This window comes from Nicrophorus vespilloides, unplaced genomic scaffold (genome assembly GCF_001412225.1).
Source record: "Nicrophorus vespilloides isolate i.1.1-1 unplaced genomic scaffold, Nicve_v1.0, whole genome shotgun sequence".
Classification (NCBI taxonomy): domain Eukaryota; kingdom Metazoa; phylum Arthropoda; class Insecta; order Coleoptera; family Silphidae; genus Nicrophorus; species Nicrophorus vespilloides.
The window spans coordinates 501165-526232 of record NW_017100093.1 but is presented as its reverse complement, the minus strand read 5'-3'; the positions used below and the strand labels follow the sequence as shown (position 1 = coordinate 526232).

The 25068-nt window shown below is 31.0% G+C and overlaps 1 protein-coding gene across 2 annotated transcripts in view; it reads left to right on the top strand.

Annotated features, from left to right (window-relative positions):
* Positions 1-25068, top strand: part of LOC108567654 (brain tumor protein) — a 204142-nt gene that overhangs the window by 140569 nt on the left and 38505 nt on the right. The window contains exon 1 of one of the 2 annotated variants that reach the window (XM_017928252.1): positions 15344-15806. The exons of the other annotated variant lie outside the window; for it this stretch is intronic. The gene's annotated coding sequence lies outside the window, so the exon portion shown is untranslated. Of the gene's footprint in view, positions 1-15343; positions 15807-25068 lie in introns of those variants that run through there. 2 annotated transcript variants of the gene reach the window in all.

Below are 25068 nucleotides of genomic sequence, written 5' to 3'. Positions count from 1 at the left end.
ATGACACGATATTTGAGTAGTAGTAAAAAATCTAATATTGTCAGTGCTAGTAACACAAATTTGATTTTCTTTAATTGTACACGTGATGAATGACCTATGTTAAATAAAATAATAGTAATAATATATAGAGCATACAGACTTCTCTAAATAAGATTTTTTTACTTTCTATGCATTTATCAACATACAAATAATTTTAAGTAAATAAATAATGATTATTTTATGTAACTAAGCTGTAGCTGTATGTAACTATGAGATTTTTGTTATTTTACTGTAATTACTAACAGATACTATATATTTTTTCTTATGTGTTTGGATGTAACATTTATATTGTTTATATATTATCTCGGATGCATATGTCTAAAAAAGAGAGATTAAATTGATTAAAAACTAAATGTTAATAGCAAATTATAAGGATAAAGCTAAACAATCACCTATAAAATATTAGTTTTTATCGTCTTGACATTTGATTATCTCAATTTTATTGAACAGCTATAGGAAAATGGAAATGTTAATCTTCATAAATTAAATTTTTAATATTTGAAATGACTGTTCATTATCGGAAAGCTATTTGAAAACACTTTCTCAGGACTAATCATTTATATTATTTATAAATCCAGCAATTTTATTATTTATATTTTCAAGGAAATGGTTATTTACTTAAAAATTGGAAAATTGGAAATATACAGATGTAGATAGATGTGTTCACCAATGATGACCTTCAGCATGTGCATATATATTTAATTTGGACGATAACGTGAATGTCCTGAATTTTCCAGTGAGGGTTACGAGGAAGGGTCTAAGAAATGGATAGGTTTAAGTGGAATATATAGGGAGACGTCGGAAGGGCCCGTATTGAACCTTAACATTTAAGCAATTTCCACCTTTGAACCTTCCGAGAAGCATCACGCATGTATTATTAAATGTGTACGTATAATTCTGCGCCGGGGGAAAATCCTGGAAGCCGGAAACCTCTCCGGGTTTTCCTGCCGTTCCGTTCGCAGCTTGGATGGTTGCGTCGTAAGCATTTCTTGCGGGTGAAAACACGGTTTCGTAATAATTCGCGCCGACTTGACATTCTTCTTTTTTTCTCTCTTTTCCTTTGGGGAAAAATGCTGGTCGGTCTTTTGTCTCGAGGAAAAGGAGGACGAGAGAGACACGCATGAGCGAGCTCCGGAATAAACGGCCGCGTCTTTATTAAAATAGTCCGCTGCGAAAAGGGCTGCGTACAACGTAATAGGGTCGAGTTCGGCCCTTTTGTCTAATTGACCGGTCGTTCACAAGATAACTCTCTTTCTTCGAGCTACGTGTATACGACCTTACATAAGCTAGGAACTAGAAAAACTAGATAATTTGCATAGACCGGCACGCCAGAAAAGAGGAGTTGCGTTTTCTTATTTTAATTGTGATAGATATGAAAAGGGAGGAGGCTCGGAAAAAAGGAATGAATGAATGGAAAGGAAAAGAAGGTTTCTTTCAAGCAGCGCTCCTTAGATTATAATAAATTATCGCATGAATGGCGACGGAGATTCATATATACACACATGCATATTTTTTTTCTCTCAACTACAACTTCTTCCTCACCCGTCTGTTCATGCGACTGTTAGTTTTAATCAAGAAACTTATTCAGCGCCGATGACCTTAATCCTATTTTCTGGATTAGGGAATGAAAGAAGAAGATGTAGACCGAGGAGGCGGAGAATGAGAAAGGGCTGTGGATCGTATGGATTTCCTTTGTCTTCTTTCACGGAGCCGAAGCTTCGCTCTTTTTTTATTTAGCTGAGGGAAATCAACAAATATATTACGGATGAATCGATATGTCTGGGGGGTGTGTATAGTGTAAACGCATTTCCGACAGGACGATAATCCCGACGTTGTCGGATACGGCAGAGGAAATATTAGGCACCGTTGCCAACTCCCATTGATTCACTTCAGTCACGAAGCGTAGGAGACAAAGGGCGGCCATCCCACCATCCCTATTTTCATTTCCATCCCTATCCCAATCCTCATCCACCGTTCTTCTTAAATTGCTTTATTTTTGTTCCGAATGATCCCCCAGTCGACAAATTATTTATAAAACTTCTGTCTCAAAATCAGCATTCATATGGATTCAGGCAGACCCAAGGGAAACCACCAAAAAGCCAAAAAGAAAACAGAGTTAAACCCTTTCTAAGAAGACAGATTAAATTAAACACATTCTTGTTTACTACATATTATATTACTAATATATATTATCATTTAAAAACAACGCATTTACAGGTTTCGTTATAGTTACTAGTTTTATTAATATATAAAAAGATATATGTGGAGGAGTAAAAATATATTATGTTCAGTACCAATAACCAAAAGTTCAAAACGTTAATAATAGGTTGAATTTATCAATTACTTGAATTCAACAAATTCAGTATTTTGTTAAAATGAGTGAATTAAAAACTTCGTACTCTTATAAATCATCTCCATACTTCTATTACACCATTATATTAATTCCGATCTATCAATCTATGATCGTCCAAGTAATTCCATGACACATTATGCTTAACTTTCTCAAAAAAAAAAATTATGATTCTTATTACTTATTAAATTATAAAATATGATGTTTTCTAGATACAAAATCTCTTAACTTACTTTCTTAAAATGTAAATTATAAAGGATAAAAATCAAATAAATTTGTATTTTTTTTTATATTGAAAATTTTCCTTCAGTCTTTCCTTTAACCTATCAAAATACCAGCTGCAGTTCTTTCAACAAACCATATGTCTGTTTAACAAATGCGGGTATCCCATTTCTACAGCTTTCAGAGAAAACGGATCATGCTAACACATACCACACCCATCATTACTTAAAATGCAATTACAGTAAAATTAAATAAATTTCTTAAAAATTGATTCACTAATATAAATTGGTTTAATAAATATTATTAGAGAAAAGTAGTACACATACTTAAAATAATAGATTTTATGTATATAAACAAATGTTGTATGTACTAAGTCTGTCATATACCAAGTACTATAATGAATGTACTAGTGTTACTATACTATTAAATTAGCTCCCCTTAATATAATAAACCTACTTACCCAAGTTTAGTTATAGTTAGCTTACTACCTATAGCCTCTATTAATACCGTAACACGTAATCTGTAATAGTCATCATTCCTATACATTTATTACGTTGATTTTCTGTAATATACTATTCATTTTATATCATAATTATCAATAATATTGTAATTGTAATTACTTATAAAATAAACACTTATTCCTGAAATATTTGGTAAACTCTTAACATCTTTTAATATCTTAAAGCTACTATTGAGCACAAATCGTTTAAATATATATTGAACAACACAAATAAATTTTTACATATATTTTTTTAAAATAACTTTTGTATAAGTTTGAATTGTTAACAAAATCTAAAATCCTTTCACTGTTTATATTGATTAACCATACCTCCTATAAGTGTAATTTATTTAACATACATGAGTATAAATTAATACATTAACACTTAGATCGGTATCTAAGCTATTGTGTATCCTGCGATGTCCGTGTTAGATACAGCAACCGTACATGTACGATGGCGCGCATTGTCTACTCCACACCTGCATAAATGGCAGACAACTTTAGTATAATTGGTATGGGATTCAGATTTTCACCACAAAATATTTCAATATATACGAAACAACTTGATTACTTTATAAAACGATACTTTTCAAGAGCTATAGATTTCATAGACAGTGTTTTAATAACACAGCTAAAAATTTAGTCTTTATCTTTTAGTAATTATTGACTATTTTTTAATAAAATATCTTTTAATAAATATAACATATCATATTAACAGTTCTATAAATTAAATCTGGAGCAATTTAAAATTCGTCGCTTCCAAATCCTGTGATTTATCTGTCTGTTTTTAAAGCAAAAATACAAAATGTTATGTAAACACGTACGGTATTTATTTATGAAGCCGAAATGGTCATAAATAGTTATAATTATAGATGTGTGTATTTATTTGTGCTTACGATAGAAAAAGAAATAACATTATATTTATAAAATGGGTGAAATGAGGGAGTTCGTGCGGCGTAAACAAACCACTTGGGGGGTGGCCCCATGTCTAATGAGGGTTCCAAAAAAGAGAGAAAGAACCAACTAGAGTCACCCATGATGTATTCGAACCAAATACGAACCGATTTTAAACCAGGATAAATTACGTTTAACTGCACACGTGCTCACCAATGAATTCCACACGAGCAATTCTGTGCATTGGAAAATGGAAAAAAAAAGAGAAAAAGCGATTCGTAATTGCGATTATTAGATTTCCACGAAACATCTTTCTATATAAAAATAATTTTAAAAGTTTTCATCTCTATATTCATACGATGTATTTTTTTTACAATTTTTATAAAGATACAGGTTAAATTAAAATATGTTGATTGAAAAACAACAAATTGTATAGTATAATCAATTTCGAACCAAATATTTGAATTGAAATGCACGAACTCCGCAAATATAAAAAAACATCCAATCTGAAAATAACTGAAACTCAATTAAAAAATGTGGTGACGAAATTAATTAAGCTGCTTACTGTACGCGTTTCATATATGTAATCTCCCTTTATGTCATTCGATTAAATTAATTAACGTTCGTATAAAGCCGTAAGAAAGTAATTGGAAATCAATTTGATTTGACAAATTTGATGGAAAACAGTAATTTTTTCAGTCTATTTCTCGTTCCTTTCAGCTTTCTATTTTGCAGTTAATCAATTATTAAATTGAATTTCAATGCTCCGTGATTTGTTCGTGAACAAAAGGCCCGTTAAATAAAAGTTCCCTCGCTTTTTTTGCGTCTGCCACTTTTCAATTCAAGAATTTTTCATTGTTTCAACTTTTCTCTTTTGTTTCGAGAAGTTAAATGGCAGCGAAAAAGGCGGACCTTATTTATAGAGTTTATTTAATTTGATTCGGGAATGGAAATGCACCTCGGGCGTTAATTAATTGGAAATATCGCTAACGATTGACTAATCCGAATGGATGACGGATGCGGATGCGGATGGATACATTGTTGAGTGTGTTTGTGTGTACGATCTGTACGATGTGCGATGCGAAGGATCGTGGAAAAACTTATTGGGTATAAATATAACATGACAAACGTTTCGCTGCGTAGATAATCCTTGGAGGGGTACATGGAAAGCGGCATATTTCCTTTGCACATCTGCGTGGAACGACAAAAGATTTATTCCTTACAGCTCTATTTCCAATCTACTCCAACAAATTGCCACGTCGACTTTGAACCAAGAAAATATTCGTATACATCCAAGATTTTTCGTTTGCATTGAATTTATCAATAATGTATACGTTAAGAACGTAAAAAAGATTGAACGAAAATAATAATGAGCATCTTTCGATAAAAAAAATATTACGTTTGATTGTTTTCTGATAAAATTTGATTGGATCGAATCAGTGAAGCGCATTATTATTCTTTTCCATTTTACGAAATTTTTGCTTGAGTAAATTGAAAGACAAGACCAAATATCAAATCTACATGGTAAGTAAATATATATAAATACAATATCCCTGAAAATGCATTGATTTTATCATAAAATTTCGCCCTAAAGTTACTTATAAAGTTAAATTTCGTTTGGAATAGTTTGGAAAGTTGTCAAACATTAATATAATGTTTGTCAGTTTTAAAAAGTTAAATATTACACGTATTCTGCTTGAATATGGAAATTTAATCTGCAGTTAAACGAAGATAATTTATAGACAAGAATGTAATTCACAATAGTTTGTACTACCAATTCATCCGAGTTACAATTGCTTTTTTTTTCAGAAAATAATGTTCATGTTTTTTTTACTTCTCAAATAGAACACTCCTCACAATTCAATAAGGAATAGTAAAACACATAAATTTAAAATTACTCTCTAGGCAAACACTTCTAATTCTGCAATATATTATATTCTAAAGTAACTTTGCAACTGCACAATGAAAACTAATACTTGTTGCGCTTAAAGAAAAGACCAAAAACACTGCGGGCCGACAACACCGCATGCGGACCTTTATTTGACCAACCCCAATTCAACATTAATGTATTTGAATTAATGATGCACTAGTTGAATGAAGTTCTTCTAATTGGAGTTCTTTATAAATGTATTGAAAAAGTCGGAAAGACCTATGGGCAATAGTATTGATTTTTATACTATCGACTTATTTTATTTTTTATACTGTCAATTAATTTTAAGCGCGGATGGACGATTTGTCAACTCAAAATAAAATTCAAAATAAAATATAACTAAAAACAAATATCAATATTATAAATTTTAAATATCTGCAACAGCTACCAAAAAATAGACACGCTATTTTCATTCAAATGTTTACTTGTGCACGAAACATTTCGATCGAAGTTCAGACTGTTGTATGAAAAAAAAAATAGGAGTCTTCGAACAAAGGAAACGTAAACATAACCGTAAATTTTCCCCGCCTTTCACTCGCCCTCATCTTATTTTTTTTTTTTTTAAAATTACCATGTAACAAAGTATAAAATATGCAGACTGCCTAAATGGACTAAACCCCCCTCAATCCGAAAACTGCGTCTGCATCCATATTTTTTTTTTTATAATATATTTGTATATGTATAGCAGGAAGTGAGGGGGATGAGTAGGTGCGCCCCCGCTTCCATAAATTATATATTCAAGTTAATTGAATGATGGGGCGCAACATCGGGGATTCAACAGTTTTGACCTACGGAACTAACCAGAAACGAATTCAATAATAAATTAATTTCCGAAAAGCACAGGATTCAATCACATTACGTGCATATTTCATGCTGGAAATTCAAATGGAAGACGTTAATACGCTTCAACGAATGAAAACAAACCATAGCAGATTCGCGAATAACAAGCAAACTAATAATATGCATTGTTATGCCAACCTCCTATTCCAGTTATTACGTAACAACAATGTAAACTTGTAACGAGAGTCGCGTCGGTTCTCTTTTTTTGTGTGTGCGAGCATTTTTGTTGTTTTCTTTACGCAATGTGCGTTAATTAGAAGCGGCGATGTGATTAATTAAATGGGCATGATTATGTCGGTGGCACTAATGTCGACACGATGGGTTCGAAATAATAAATTGCATTCCGTTATCAGAGCATTAAAAATATATTATGTTACACACTGTTTCTTCATTAGTATTTTTTTTTAAACACAATTTCGTTGCTCATTGACCTTCGACGATTCACTATTTTATGTTTATAAACATATCATAGGTGCCAGTCTATATTCAGTCTTCGTTCGGACCAGATTCGATCGACGGTGAATTTGTGCGGCAGTGATTGATGCGAAAACGCATTACAAGTTTCTCGTTGAAATAGGTGACTGGAATTTTTGAAATTGGATTTTAAAGGCTACATTTTCAAATATTAAGGTTAGTTCCAATTACCAAATCATTATTCACTTAAAAATATAATTTGTTTCATCTGGTTTCTTTTGAAAATGCTTCATAATCAATTACTATGTTTTTTTTTTGACAAATTCGCTCCACATAAAATTAAATTAAAAAACTAATTAGTGGTATTAATCATAGGTCTTTCCATCTACGTCATTAATAAATTTATCTTTAAACAAATACTAGTTTTTTTTATAAATTAAAATAATAAATAAACATGAATTATCTAATTTATATTAAAATTTAGAAAAATATGTCATAAATATATGCGCATAAATAATACGAAAGAAAAACAAGTTTAAATTTATGCCCCGGCAACACTTTCTTAAAATAGTCTATACTCTATTGTATAATTTTAGTTAAATATCAATTAGGTAAAATACGCCAAAGCTAAATAAAAATAAATAGTTATTAAATTAACTAATGAACAGGTATCCCCCGACTTACGAATAGTTCCATTCCAGTTGTACTTAAGTAGAATTTGTTCGTAAATCAGGGTAATTTTAAAAAAAATGAAATTTACTTGTCTTATCATGGCTTTACTTTTATATATGTTAAATTCCGTATTACTGACTGCATAAATTTGAAAAAATAGATTAAAATAAATAAAATACTTACTTACAAATACTTTTCAATTATTACAACAATTGCTCTATAAAAAAAACATCAAAATAAACAAATGCAACAAAACAGATAGTACATCTTCCAAAAATATTATATTTTTATTTTATCAGTGTGGAAGTCGGGGGATACCTGTATAGGTGCTGCCGGTGGCAATCAAAATCCCAACAATCAAAATCCAGAAGTTCGAAATCCGGAATAATTAAAAAAATTATTGTAGAAATTTTCGATATTATGGTTGGCATTATGGTTGTCGGGATTTCGATATAGACCAGGTTTTGCACATGGGTTCTTTAAATTATTATTATTATTAATAAATAATTGGATTTCTCTCTCTTTTAAAATATAATAAAATAAACTGTATACACTATAATTAAATAGTTAACTGAAATGCATGTTAGAATAAACAAAATATGGAACTGACGCATTACATAAACAAATAATTTAAATTTATTTTTATGTTATCAATAATATAAATGTATATAACTTATATTATCCAATAATGACAAACATGTGTCATATTGTCTAGTCATAGTCATTATTATTCAAAGTGTCATAGTGTTATTGTTATTATTTTTTTAAATTTCGTTCACAATTCCAATAGTTGATTAAATATTATCAATGTATATTATTTGAATATGTATGAATGTATGATCTATAAGGCTTATTTTTCAAGTTAATTAACATAATTCTACTACTAACTTTCTACTACTAAGAGATAAAAGTTTAATCATTCAACCAAATAGCAACTTCAATTAATATTTCTTGACTATTATACGCTGTCAAACGTCAAATAACTAATCAAATAAATTGGACGTATGTATAAAATAACAATATTTAATGATACCAATTAAATTGTCATTATTTTGATTAAATTTGTATCAATGAATACTTGAAACATCATTGAATTCTATTAAGTTCAAGGTTGCAGTTTCTGAATTGGGATTGAAAACGTTTATATAATTAATTTATATCGCAAATCTCTATTAATTAAGACCGCAATTTTGTATTTCAAAGTTTACTGTTAGTAAATACGAATCAGAATTTATTTCGAAGCAAAATTTATTAAATATGTTATCCTGTAAACTTATGTAGTTGAAGTGAAGTCAAAATCTTCAAATATCATTTTTTTATTGGGTGTTTTAACGCTGTAAATGCATGTATTTCAGTTTTTCTTCAAAGCCATGTATAAAATTTATCGTGTAGTCATTTCGAATTGTAAAGTCTCACATGTTCAATTATATAGTATACTTGTAATTAGTATACAATTATGTTTTATCTTCATTTGGATAAAATTATGATTGCTTTTCAAAAACGTCGCATTCGATTTATATTTTTGTAATACTTGTTTTATTTGTTACAAATCTCTATTTTTATTCATAATTATCATAAAAGTAAGCAATTAAAATATCATTGACAAATAGAGATGATGGTAAAATGTCATTCAGTGAATGATAAACAGAAGTTCTGAGAATTAATCAACATTTGAAAAACATCAAACCCTTGTCAAGTTCAATTCTGTTAATCTTGGAAATCTTCCAATCTTCATAAGACAAACAAAAGTTAACCTGAGCAATCTGCGGTATTATATTAAATTTGCTCCAAGGATTCTATGCGACAAAAAACAAACAGGACCAAAAATAAATCAAAACCGTCTTTTGATTTACTAAATTTGTTTCTGTGTTTAAACCTTTCAAGGAACAAAGGTGGTAAATGAAGAAAAAATAATCTTAAATACCAAGCTTGTTATTGCCGGGTGTACTGCAAGTCATAAGATTTGTGGGGCCACGAGTGCACACAGCCTTGGCAGCAATATCAAAAAGTGAAAAATAACATTAATAAGCTTTTACTTTATTTTTATATTCGTGTCATCGTCTTCTGTATTCGAAGTCCAACGGAACAAAAAAAAAATGAAAACAACATGACGAAAATGGTATTGTAATAATTTCGATAAAATAAAGTGAATCTTTTGGGGCGAGGGTTGGACCACCGAATAAATCCCCAAAAACGTTGAAATACTTCCGATTCCGGGGATACGTTAAGGAACAGAAGGCGAGTAAGTTATATAAAGGGATAAATGCGGAGAAGAGCAGGGAATCCGTCGCGAGTATTTATAGGATGCGTTTCCGGACCGACGATAGATTATGGATACACGGTCCTGGACTCCAGACTCGAGTGCGAGGAAGAGTAAGAGAGAGAAAGAGATAGTGAGATAGATTCCGGAAGTGCAGATAGATTTATCAACACTCCCATCCATTTTACATTATGCGCCGTATATAAAACTCGATAAAAGGATTTATTCCATTCTATATATATATTTTTTTTCCTTTTCCTCCGCCACATCGGCCTTCCATCACGTACACAAACCAATATACCTCTAAATATGTTTCATTTATAAACCATCACCGCGCCTCTGCTCATAAATCAATATTAATTAACCTAATTATATGCCGGCGATTAACTTTGCGTGCTAAATGCACTCGAAACACAAACACATAAATTAATTCATACATTTTAATAAGAGCGAGAGCGAAAAAACTAATGGATAAGCAAACAAACAAGCAACAAAATAAAACAGGAAACTCCTACAATAACTTCTAAGTAATAGAATCAGGAGATCAAAGGCTTACTACTTTTTCTTCATCTTTAGGAAATATATTTGGTTGAGGGTGGAATGGCAATGATGACTAAAATTGATATGGAAGAACGGAGAAAGAAAGAGATTTGTTTTCCGTGTATAAATCAGAATTCCAATTTAGTTTTACTCTCCGTTTCTTCCTTTTTATACCTTTTTTATTATTGATCTACTAACGCAACCTGCGGCACTCACATCCACATGCGGCAAACTGCATGAAAATCAACAACCTATTCTTCAATTATCCGCTATATTTTATCCTTTACCCTGTATGCTTTTTCCGTGTGCATTATTATTTTTTTGTTCCGCTAACTCTAATTATTATTTATTAAAGCCTACCAGCAACAAATTATTGCATGGACTTACGCTGGAATAAATTTACATCATCTCTCACCGTTACATGGAATATTCATTAGGAATAATGATATAATCATCTATACCAATTTTGCTAAATCTACTCTTTCAGCTCGCATGATTTATACTATTACTTAATTTATCGTAATACCGAAAGACATACCTCTGCTGGGCATAATAAATACATGTTTCGTATAAAAATATAATATATAATAAATATATTATGAAAATCATAGCTTAATTTCATTAAATATATATTACTTCATATGGTATAAACAAAATTTGTATTTTATAAAATTTCTGTTTTTATAATTTGAAAATTGACTATCATATTGTTAATAGTTATTTATAAATATTATAATATAAAACTTATTATTTTTAATAATTTTAGAAATATAAAATAATAATAATCTTCATTGAAAAAGTTACATAAAAAAAGATAATCCATTATTACACTTAGAAACTTATTTTGCATCTGATTAATCATAAAATAACTAAATATTTATAAAATTAGTCAATTTGATGATTTTTAGATTCCTTGTTAATTTAGCAAAAAAAAACATAATTATATTATAATTAAATAAAACTACAGAGTTTTATTTAATTAATGATGTATACATTAAAATTTAAATTTAAAAAAATGGCATATTTAGGAAATCTAGTAAATCTGCAAATTATACCACTAAGTCTAGTATTGAATGTTAGCAACTTATTTATTAAGTTAGTTTTACTATATACATAATGAATTGTTGATAATCAATTCTAATTGCATAATTGTATGTAAATATATATTTCAATTATTTAATGTCAAGATCGATTGACCGACTGCTTACTAAGCTTTTATGCAATCAAAGTATCATAAAAGTTAATTTTAGTGGAAATTATCTAAACTAACAAAACATTGAATTAACACAAATATTTGATACATACAACGTTATGGAAATTTAGAGTAATATAACACAGGGAATACTCCTCGTCTATTGAATATGTATATATGTATATTAGTAGTTTAAATATAGATTTAAGAGAAAGTATTTCGTGTGTAAGTTTGAAAAACATAAATATAGAAATGATTTCTAACAATAGTTTTGGCATCTGCAGATTTCTTCAATGCGAAAAAAATAGAAACAACAACGGACAGTCTGTTTTTGCGTGCTTGCATTTTCTTTGTCTTTCGTTATCTTTCGGTAGAATCGTTTTATAGATTTCCCATCGTATTGGCTTTCACAGAGTTTGAAACGAATCTTGGATTTGCGCTTTACAATTTATAAAAGTTCGCAATATTTTGTCTATTTCGTAGCCACACACGTATCATATTTTATAGGAAATATTTAGCTGAGAGTAAGTTTCACAAAACTTTCTGAACTGCCTACAAGTTATTGATTACCCAATTTTATCCCCCTCTTTTTCTCGAGTTATAGTGTAAATGCACTAACCAACGCCAGTAGATTATAGCTTCGCATTAAAGACAAACACAATGGATTGTGCTAAGGAATGCATTTATGTAACAGAACAAACGTTACGTTGGGCGATTTCAAATTCAAACAATTAAATCACGTAATAACGTAGTTTCTACGTTAAAAAAAAGCACTAAGTTTTTGAAATATTAAAATGTGTTTCGTTACTTCTGTCTAATTACGTTCATTCTTTCAGTAACGCATTTTATTTGAAGTATCATCATTAGTGCGCGGATAATGATATTTTATTATCATTTACTCTCTTACATTTATTCTTGCTTTTGCTTTTCAAAGTCAGGAGATTCATCTGAGCGATCAGCGGAATTCCATTCCAGTTCGCTCACAGCGTTGTCGCAATATAATTGTTTCATCCGTCCATGTCAATTCTAAATGTACAGAAGACGTCAACAAAAAAAAAGGTTAACGATTCGCCTTCTCTTTCTGTCCATCTGCATTGGTTTCTCTTTCTTTCTGTTAAAGGTCAGACTTTTGTTTGATACGGATCAAAAACGATTGATCTCGAGTATCAATGCAATTATATAACAATAATATAACTATTATTATGAACAATAACAAACACACCAATTAATTTATATTTGTAGATTTGATTGCACAAATATAAATAAATGCTGTTTGTTTAAAATATTTTTTCTAAAAATAAATAACAATTTAAGTAGAAGAACAGATACGATATAAGTGTTTAACATAAATAATTACAAGGACTCTAAAATGAAAATGTATGTAGGTTAATAATAATCGTTTTACTTAGATAATGTTTATTTTTAAACCATAGAGGTTCCTAATATTGTCAAAGCCATTATTCCATGTTCAGAATATTATACAATCGTTACCTGATGCAATTTTATGATGCATCTTCATTTGCAGAAACAAATAAGATGAAACTGCGAAACTCTTTGATTACGAAAAGAAAAATGAGAGAAATGTATGTGCAAACGTAGGCGTTTGTGATCAGGTGGTTGCAATATCAAGTTTTCAAATTTATTATCGGCCGACGTTTCTTATTTATTTTATATTCCTTACGTTATTAATATTACTGGGTTTTCAACTTTATATGACGTGTCATCACTGCAATATTCGCATTATTAATACGCGGAGTAACATTGATAAAATGCAAAGCACCTTGAGTCTCTATAAATAAGTGCGTTTTCTGAAATAGATTATTTTGAAATTCATAAATAACATGGGTTTCGTGGCGTAGACATTGAGAGATGTTAATGAGAAGCCGCGTGGTATGCACCAATGAAGTACTTTGTTACTATCAGCTTTGAGTATTTGATAAAACAAGTGTAAATGATTTGCTAATACGTGTTTGTATATATTTTCAACACGACAGGAATTAAGTATATTTTCTCAAGCTCTGGTTATATATTGCATTATTTTTAGCATCTGCGTATGAGTTATATCGTTTGCAAGGAAGGGTAATACCAATAATTTTGACTATAATTAATATTAGTTTATATTTATTAGAAATGGAATAATTAATATCAAATAAAAGCAACAAAACTGAAACTAATGGAATGAAATAATTTGTAAATGATTTTTGATATTTGAGATCATTAGAAGCATTCGAAATTGAAAAAAAAAATGTTTCTGTTTGTCTATTTGACAAAGTCTTAATCCCATAGACAAACAGAAACATTGTTTTTTCAATTTCGAATGCTTCTAATGATCTCAAATATCAAAAATCATTTACAAATCGATGAAAACACATAGGAAGTAAAGCAAATCAAATAATTTACTTCAACATATTTATCTTGAATATTGAAATCTCTCACATATATTATATATTTTATTGATAAGGTATATTATAATAACAAATGATTCAAATATATATAAATCAAATGGGTAGTATTTATTTGGTAAACCAATAAGTATTTAATAATTTTCAGTTAATCTTGCTAGAATGTTAGATATTCATAGACGCTACAGCTAGTTGTCGTTACACAAAAATAATTCGATTTTGTCAATTTTGACAATTCCACGAATGATTATTTTGTGGATAACTGCTTGAATTGGAGGATGTCCTCGGTTTATAAATATAAAAATTGCTTTCGCTCAATAACGAGATAATTAAGTTTTTTTTTTATCACTCCCCCGCCCCATAGCCGTGTATGATGTGGGAATTCGATTAGACATGTGGGATTTAGGAAAAATAAACCAAGCAATCAGTAAATATATGTTTGGTATAGTAAATTATGTACGTAGGCGATATGTAATTTTTATTCAACAAGTGCGACGACAGTAAGCCAACAATCAATACATATATCTATATATGTATAGATTGGTGTGTATCTATGTATTTCCTACAAATTCTGAACATGGATGATCAACAAGTTTTCTGGCTATTTGTACGGCGGATGATGATGAGGAACACTTAGTTTTTGTGCCTTCCAGAACCCGCGGATCCGAAACCAAATGAGGAGAGCCGAGAGATGTTACTTTGTTCGTTCGGATCGAATGTGTTTTGGTAAACAAGTGAATCTCTGGTAGGAGTGCATGTTAGGCGCTATGGCGCGGGTCAAGAGCCGATCCAAAGGGCGTCTCGGCGGCCGTCATTGACCAGGTATAATTATCCTCGCGATCATAAACACACGAAGTGGGGTGCAGCAGACTGTGGAGGGTGGCCGACTGGCTTCGGCTGCGTCAATATATATAGATATAGACACACACATACATTCTGCATATATAGATATATAGGTATATGGATATGTGTATAGGTGTGTAGTGTGTATGGGAACGGTTGTGGGGCCGTTCGGCGCAGCGGCCCCAGGCGGCGGCGGCGACGGCCCCCCTTTGCGCCACCGCCACAGCAAAGTCCGCCCCCACCAAAGCGCGCGGTGCCGGCGTTTCGCGGTGTGCTGTGTGCCTACACTCTCCTCCTCGATTCTCCTCATTGTGCCGCGACTCTTATCCATAGACGCATCGTTTTAATCCGCAGAAAGAATAGAAGAGATTGAAAATAAAGAAAACAAACAGAGAAAACACAACAATTTACACATCCACCATACATACACAATCCACATCACACAATTCTACACTCAAATCTGTTATTGTGATTATCTGTTGTTCGCATCCGATGATCGGTGCTGCTCATCCCCCCAGCATTTAACTGCTGCTCTTCATCGTCCTTGTTATGAACAAAAGTTGGTTCCTCAGCTGCAGCCTGAACAGCAGCAGCGGCAGCAACAGCTACAACTAGTGTGCGCAAAAACTCTCAGCAACAGTTATCTCCAGTTTCCTGGACTATCATTTTTCTTGTACAAATTACCTTAGGATCGCATGGCGACTCAAAGGTAAGACCTTCATATTAACGTCTGCACACATCGATCACCATCACATCCATCACCATTTGACGGGAATTAAAATTTATAAATAGTTTACGAAAATAACATCCGATCTAGAACAAAAGGAAGTACTATCGGTGCCCCACCACCTCCCTCTGATCGAAAACTTTTCCCCACCCCCTTATCCACATGCATCAATCATCCAGACACATCACCATTGTAGATTATAGAAAAATGATAATAATAACTATCATCTACTTAGTTGATTACTGACATCAACATCATTAGCAAATTCAAATTCAAAAATACTTTATTTGATTCATATTTCATATTATTGCGAAAGTTCAAAGACTCTGTTACTTTCCGCAAAACAAGTTATACTGTCTACGTGCAGCATACTTATCTGGTATAGCAGCATTAATTATCAACGTATTGAAGATTTTCATTATAAATCAATATAATAGTTGGTACACTCAATTAAACATAATTAAAGTTCACATTTTATCAGATTTATCAAGATTAATATGTGTCGTGTAATTAACCTGTATCAATGAAATTGATAGGAATCCACGTATCTCAAATATAATTCTGTGAGTTCAAAGACTTTTATATTTTTAAACTTGGCATTGCTTCGGTCATTACTGCAACTTCTTCCTTGCATTAATTGCAAAGTCAGATTTCCCGAAATTCACACTCACATTCAATACGAAAACAACACTAAAGAATTTATATATTTTTTTTTATGGAAAATCAGCGAAATGGTTTATTTACCTATCAATTAACAAATTAATCAAAATATTAAATTTAATTACATACTATAACTCGTATATATAAAATATAATTAGTAAATTGTTTAGTAATATACAGTAATATATCAGAATTAATTAATATAATTAAATGTGGACATGTTTATATTTACAAATAATCTGAATATCGCCATCAATGTATATATTGTTGTATTATGATAGGTAATTATATATTTGAAATTAAATTGAAACAATTGTAAATTAAGAAATGGACATATAATATCACTATCAATGACAATATTTATTCAATAAATTATTGTGCCATATCTACTAATGCAATCATTAAAATAATATGTATAGTAGATAATATAATTATTATTACATTAAGAATTACATTTTCTTCATCTTATGGAGATTTTGGAATTTAATAAGGCTTATAGAAATGCTGCGAATAAGAAATTACTTTAAGAAAAACTTCGTTTTATTTATATCTCAATGAAATTGCACACAGATTATGATTCTGGAAGAATATATGTTTTCTTAGCAATTCCGTAACTCGTCAATATACCAGAAACGTTGCAGAGTTGGTTCAGCATTTCCGCGCTTTTCGAGTGCATGAGCTCACCATATACATTTTTTACGCAATTGATAAAATAAATAGTGAACACAGCTGTTGCCTTGCATCACTCTCTTAACATGATAGAGCGGATTGCAATGGTTGATAGAGCAAGGATCAATTACCCAAGAAAGAAAATACAGTCGAATGATTCACCAGAACCCCGATGCTGGCACTAATTAGAATGAACAGATTCTTTGAATCGAAGTAGCAGAAGAGGAAAAAGAAGAAAAAAAAACAAATGAAAAGAAAAGCAAATATTGGCTTCGCATCGGATTTGAATAAATTATTACTTGGTATGTGGGATATTGAGGCAGGTAATGGACTCATTCTATGTTCGTCTCTTTCTCTGTCACACACTGTATATATTTGACTCTTGAAACTTGGCGAAATTTACATTGCGCAAGCTACATGCTCATTGCCTAAAGCGCTTTAGATGTTATAAAAGAATTGTTAGACAACGAGAGGAAACGTGTTGGAAAAAAGAAACGTAATCCAATTCGCACGATTGCATAAATACTTTATGTGCGTTCTCGTTAAATTTATTATATATATAATATTATATATAGAAGGAGAGAAAGAGTATATTGGTATTTAAGAGAGGAAGGAACTTTCGCTTTCAGATATTGCGCGCTTGTCGAAAAACGAGAATACAAATGGGATTAAAGTGGACCTACTTTCTGCATAATTTATATCAAGATACAGCGATAATTCATCCATTTTCAACTTGCGCTCTTCTTCCAGTGCCGCCTAGGTAATTAGCCATTCCCTAATTTAGATTATATCGAGTTTTGAATTTATTAAAGCTTTTTAATTTCAACATTTGCGTATAATAAATAATTACATGGACAAAGTATACTAGTAATTATTGAAAGATTCATAAACAAATTCCTTGAAAATCGGTGAAAATCGCAGTTTGGAAAGCAATTTAATTACGTAATCCGAAATTGGTTTACTGACTACTACGTATACCCGTACCAATTTCAACAACTTCTAATGCAATGTACTAAGAAGTTTGAAAATAATAAAAACTAGAATGTATTTAATTCCTTTCTTCCTGAAAGTACGTGATCCAACATCGATAATTTCACGATGACTCATATCCTTGTTTAATAATGATTATTCACACACTTCATTTTAATTGCGTCTCACTTGAACAAATACAATGTGTATAATCGATTCTGGTTCACATTTGATTCAATTTTAAAATATTATCTACTTCATTTCTAGAAACCCAAATTTCTACATAGTCGGATACGTTTCAAAAGGTCAGTTGTTTTTGGTAAATATGTATAATTTTGTATTATACAATGAACAACCCAAAAAAAACTGCTTAATATTCCTTATACATGTATAGTATATGAAAGTACTATTTACTCGGCATGAACCAGAATAGGCATGATTGTCTTGGACCTACCTTAACTCAACTAAGAGTTTCGAAAACAAGAGTTTTTTTGCAACAAACCTCTTATTTCATAATCTATAATAATTCTTTCACTATATTCTAAAAATAAATTAGCAATTTTTTAAAATTATAATCAAATATTATTTTAATGACAAATTCTAGTTCAATATAAATTATAAATTAAACATACTAACTTATAGATAATCTAATCATTTGTTTGTATTGTCTTAATTATCTAAAAAATACTTTTCATTCAATATTAAATATTTATGAAATTTAAACAACTTGTAATTTAATACGACCTATAGCGACAAATGTGCTCAAATGTTGAACTAATTTTTTTCTCTCTAATTGGTTTATGAATGGCTAAAAGGTGCGTTTAAATATGTTTTTTTTTTATATGCAAATGATGACATCATACTTTTTTTATTAATATTGTTGGCCGATGGATTACGAACGTGCTCATTTTATAACATATGTTCGTGAAGCAGGTTATAACTGTGTAGCTATCAAAACCACATCGATCGGATCGATCTCGCCGGAATGGAATTATTCGCGAATCGGGAATCTATTATGGTCGTCCAATTAGGCGGCACTTTATCGATCCGTAGCTGGATTTAATTAATCTTGGGGTCCGAGTATGACCCCGATGGCAGCCGGCGAAGTTGCAAGGAAATAAATAAATGTTATCTGTCGCAATGGGCAAACGCACACACTTTCAAACAGGAAACCCAATCAATGCTATTTGATGGAATGAAGTGGATAGTGTTGTGGGCCGCTCGGACGAAGGTTGCTTCACTAAGCAACTAGGAAAGCACGGACACATGGCATTTCCGATAGAAGCAGATCCTTTGTACGAGCAAACAACAAATTTTAGCAAATCCATCAGAACTTGCCAAAGAATACGTACACATTTGGTTTTCGGTCATTTCTCAATTGCAACACTCCATAATCACACGAGTGTGCAAATAATAACTGTGCAATCGTCGGAAAACCGTGTATTTATTCTAGCTTTCCAGATAACAATCTCTCTATAGTTAGCGAACTTTGAATAACGCTCACGAGCGCTCCGAAAATAGGATATAATCTACACACTCGCATATAATACGCAAGGATAGTTTGCAGCAATCGGTGGTGATTTATTGTATTTTCGATAAGTGAAAGTATTATGGAAAGGAAGTGGCAATTAATGCATCTCTTTGATTCCATATAGATATATAAGTACATGAGTTAGAGAACAATAGGCCATTCATGTATTTACCGCTTACGGAAAGACCATTACCTTTAATAACAATAATAACATTATTTTAATACCAAAAGAGTAAATTAATGGGATGAGAAAATCTCCACCTCCCCATATTCATCATTTGGCATTTAAATTATTTTATATCATTGCAAAAGTTTTAGATTTTTTTGTCAATCGTTTATATAACTATGGCAAGTTGATTGAAATGCCATATGTTGTGTAATAGCAACGACTTCCAATATTGGCGAAAATACTTTATTGAGGTGCTACCATCATGTTCCAATTATCAAAGATCAACGTAATCAATAGATTATTGTAGATTTTCCTTTATTATCTATTACGTTTTCTCACAAAATATTTAATAGAGAATATTATTTTTGTCTTAGAAAAGGTCAAAGACAATTAGAAGATTGCAGATGTTACGAAACAACTTGAATTCAAATATATTCGCATAATCGATCATTAAGGATATTTTGACTGTTTCCTTTTACGTTTCAACAACCATTAACAATTGAAGTAGTTAAAAAATATATTTATATATATTCAGACAATGAAATTTTTTTAATTTTATATTATTAGCATGTTTATTTCGTATAATAATAACAATAATATTTATTTATTACAAATTACTTCATTATAGAAATATAGAATAAAATAAAACATGAATCATTGCAAAGGTTTCTTTTTTATTTCAGAAATTTAACCTTCATTTTCAAATAAATGTTAAAATTACTGTGATATATTGATTTAAAAAAAAATCGATAAATGATACTGATGTAATGTAACTGTAGTACCTGTACACTATTAAATAGTTAGCAATTCCAAGCATCAAAGGTCGAATTCAATGAATAGTATCTATAATCTACCATGTTTTAATCACCACTTTTTGCATTCCATTTTTACAGAATTATTGTTCGATAATCACACTACATACTTTAATATTGCATCCCATTATTTATTCAAAAGTATTGTTTTAGTCTATTGTAACATCAATATGGAATGTTAACAATGATATCATAGATTATTGTAGATTATTGATTTCAATAACACTAAATTATTATACTTTTAGAATATTTGAATTTATATTTTATAAATAAGAGTTATTTATCAGAATCTTTGTTGTTATAGAAATATTGGTTTGAAAACTTTGTTTATTTTGTATTAAATATTTCTCGAGTATAAACTATATACGAATCAAAGGTCAGGCAGTACATTTAATATTCGAGACGCGTGTTTATTTGATTGTTTGTATATGGGACACAGACAATACGTACCCAGTCCATTATATAAAACCGCACGTATTTCGAATTCGGAATTCTAAGTATTTTTAGCAAATCGTCGACGTATTGATTTATGATTATGATTTCATAGTTATTTTTTTCGGCGATTTGCGTGATCGTATATTTGAGAATATTTTCTCCGTATGCGCAAATATGCACCGTTTGTAAATATTTTTCAATATCGAAATAAAGTTGGCAAAGAATCTCCGGTCCATTTATAAACGGATTTTGATGCTGGTAAGAATTGTAAGCTGCACACACAAACATTGCAAACACACGTTTGTTTATCCAGAGAGCGCGTGTCCTCGGCCTAAACGCTGGATAACAAAGCTTTTACTGTAATTTAATCCACTATGCAAAGTTTACGAACTTTGCATTACGGCTTAAATTAATTTACATGAGTCATGGTACAGTCTAATTAGATTCTGGAGGTGCTTTGAAATCCGAAATTTCCGCTAAAATGTATGATCTTTAAACTGTGTTTCAATACATTTCCCTTCTTTTCTTGAAACTTATTAATTATAAATGTAGGAAAGTTAATCATTACGGTCGATTACATTGTATTACAAAAACATATATAATTACTTTTTTGTGCGATACGTTATAGCTCATAAAGATTTTATAAAACATATATTTTAACACCAATTTTTTGCGAGTTGTAATTTCGCCCGATTTTGAAAACCAACGGATTGGCAACAAAATAATTGCGTTTTGCAATGATCATCCGAGGTGTGAAAAGGTAAATATTGAGCGGAAACTCTGTTTGTACATAGAGCATATGTGTTTAAAAATGAACACTAATTGCTTTTAATAACGGAATCATTTGAATAGATTTGCGTATCAATTAGAGTGAAATTTATTCAGCTCACCAACAATAAAAAAACATATACATACACACACACAAACTATACTTACTACACACATCACAGTGTGTGTGTTAAATTCAAGGTTGCGTAATTCTTTCGCAACCGGCTAAAGGATATAGCGAATACACTTTCGCTGATTCTCACTTTTCATTTTATGAAACAATGAGACCTGATTTAAATTTCTACATTCGTGATGAGGGTAAGGCCTTCAATCCGCTCAGCGATGTGACAGCATTTCCGTCCCTACAAGATTCCTTTTTTTTGGTTCTTCGCCTCGTATAGCGTTTCGAATCTAGTTTAAGCCCTGAAGTTGGTGTTGCGTTCTGAATTCTGTTTGTTGGAATTAGATGGTACAACGTTGAAGGGCTTAGAAATACATTTAAAAGTTGCGCTCCGTGGGTATTAACGGGGTTCTGTTGAGACCAAGAATATTTACTCGGCTCCGGGAAGGGCGATGATAAGTGCCTTCAAGGGGATGTAATAAATTAGGGGAAGGTAATATCGTCCAAAAGACGAGGAATAATTTTCGACTGAAATTCGCTCGGCTCGGGGAGCCGCCGAAATGTGCCCAAATAAAACCCCCAGATAAGATTAATTTAGCAGAGAGACTTTACGAGCCCGATTGAAACTTGCCAACAGTGGATTTCAAGCTCAATCAACACAAACATTTACTTGCACAAAGGCCTTCCTTTATACAGTTTGAGGAAATTATTAAAAGTTACAAAGTTGTACATCATGATTTTTAATTTATCTTAATCATCTTACATATTTTAAATAACAATAATTTATTAAAAATTAGAGATCTTAAATATTCGATATTTTATTAAATGGTTGATATAAAATTATCTTATTGTTTCTCAAAAGGATCATCAAATATTGGAGATAATTGACTAGTGATACAAACATTTAACTACGTATAATAATATAATGTCAATAGTCTTAACATCAAATAATACCACTATACAAATATATTTATACCATACTAAATTTCTATATTGGGGTTTTTATGTGATCTTTGTCAAAGTGTTAGCATAACATAAATTTAGATAAAAAATGAGATATGTTTAAATATGTTATTAGTAAATAAATCAAGAATTTAATGAGTTTGTTGTTTTATCTCACGCAAAAACAATGTTACAATAATATTTTGATTGGAAAGTCCAAATACTTGACGATTCTATGTAAAATTATTGCAGAAAAACTAAACAATGTATTTAAAAAAGATGTAATTGCAATATTTTGTAAATGTGTACTAAATTTCGACTAATTATTAATTTTAATTAAAATAATGAATAAACAACAAAAGTGTTTTGAATGCGGCAGAGTGGTAACCTTCAGACAAGGCATTCCAGCTGCAGGAAATTATAAATGTTTGATCGATATTCCATGAAGTAATGTCACTTCATTGTATATTTCGCTTCTCCATTTATAAATGTCGCTAGCAAAGAAGTAAACTTGGTATACCGAAAGCAATGAATATGTAAAACTCGAAGTAAATAAATATATGATCGATGCATCGATTCAGACGGATGAAGAGCCTTGAAGAAAACAATGGTATTTTGCGGGATACGATATGGAAAGGAGAACCCCTGTTTGTAAACTGGGTTTACAAACTACTTTTCGATTTTAATATAGCCGACCTTCCAGTTGACCATAATATCGGATTGGACCTGATTAGGATCTCATTCCAATTCCGATTGAGGAGACGCAACACAACACAATCATGTGTTGTTGTTTGCGTATCGATACTTGAAAACCGACCGTATTCGTACGACGAATGGACGAGCTGCGTACACAATCCTGCCCCAATTTGCTCATAAACAAATTACAAACCATTTACAGACCCAAGGCCTGATGAACACCATGAATATTAATTGGACAGCACCAACAAAACAAAATTAAAAATGGGGAACGTGTACAGCGAAAACAATCGTACGCAGTGATTCTCCTATAGTATTTGCCACCTTCAATTCACCTGTTTCTCGTTTTACTTGTACAAGGAAAATCCAGTTGATAACTGGGAAAACTCATTAGAAATTGTTTAAAGTTTAGCTCCGACTGCAAGGAACCTCTCTCCTTCCTCACTTCCTTCCTCTCTGTACCTGCAGCCTCGGAAATTTATTCCTCGCAATTTAAGTCCCTGAGCTGTTGGAACTTGCTAAAATATATATATATTCTACAATTATATCGCATTTTCCTAGTCGCCTCTCACCATTTCGCAGAGATTACGGGAATATCTGACCTGAATTTATTTATGCATGGAAATTTTGTGTCTAGAGGCATAGATTGTTCGTAACAAAATAGAACAGATTATTAATTATCCCACTATCATTATAATCAAAGAAAACTAATTTCATACTTTACAACAAATAACAAACGTTTTCTCTCTTATTTTTCTATTAATATAAATATAGTTATTAGCCATTATTAATTATTCATGTAGCAAAATATTCAAAACAACAATTGATAAAGGTAAATGCATTAATAATTGGTATAAATTGTTATGGATGATAAATGCTTTTATTCATTTTAGCAAAGTGTAAATACTTTTTGAGTAAACTGAATCTTTCGAATCATAAAGATAATCTTAACTATTATAAACTACGCATAAGCCTATAAAAGTTAGTTTATTTTAGAATCTCATAAAGATAAAGTATAAACTTATATTTTCAGATAAAATTAAAGTAATACAATTTAAGAATAAACCAACATGATCATTTATATTTTCAATGAGAAATTATGTTTTTAAATAGATACTTTTTCTATGTTTAACAATCGTAATTTTTCTGATATCAAAAATGTATTCACGATAATAATGTAAATATTTTTTTATATGTTTAAATTAATTTGGAATGTCGATTTTGTCGTTATTTGCTTCACTAAAGCAAAGAAATGCAGAATAAGTGAACATCGTAATTAATATTGCTGCAGCAGTCTGCACTGCTCCGACATTCTGCATAGAAGAGTATGCGTGACTGGAAAGCAGCGCTTTTTTTTCTTCCGTAATTCAAACATTTGCGTATATCCACATATTTATTTGCTGCTGTCTGGAAAGGCGACTGGAAATTCCACAAAGTTTTTCCGTTTGCAGGCGTATGGCAGCCGGCGATAG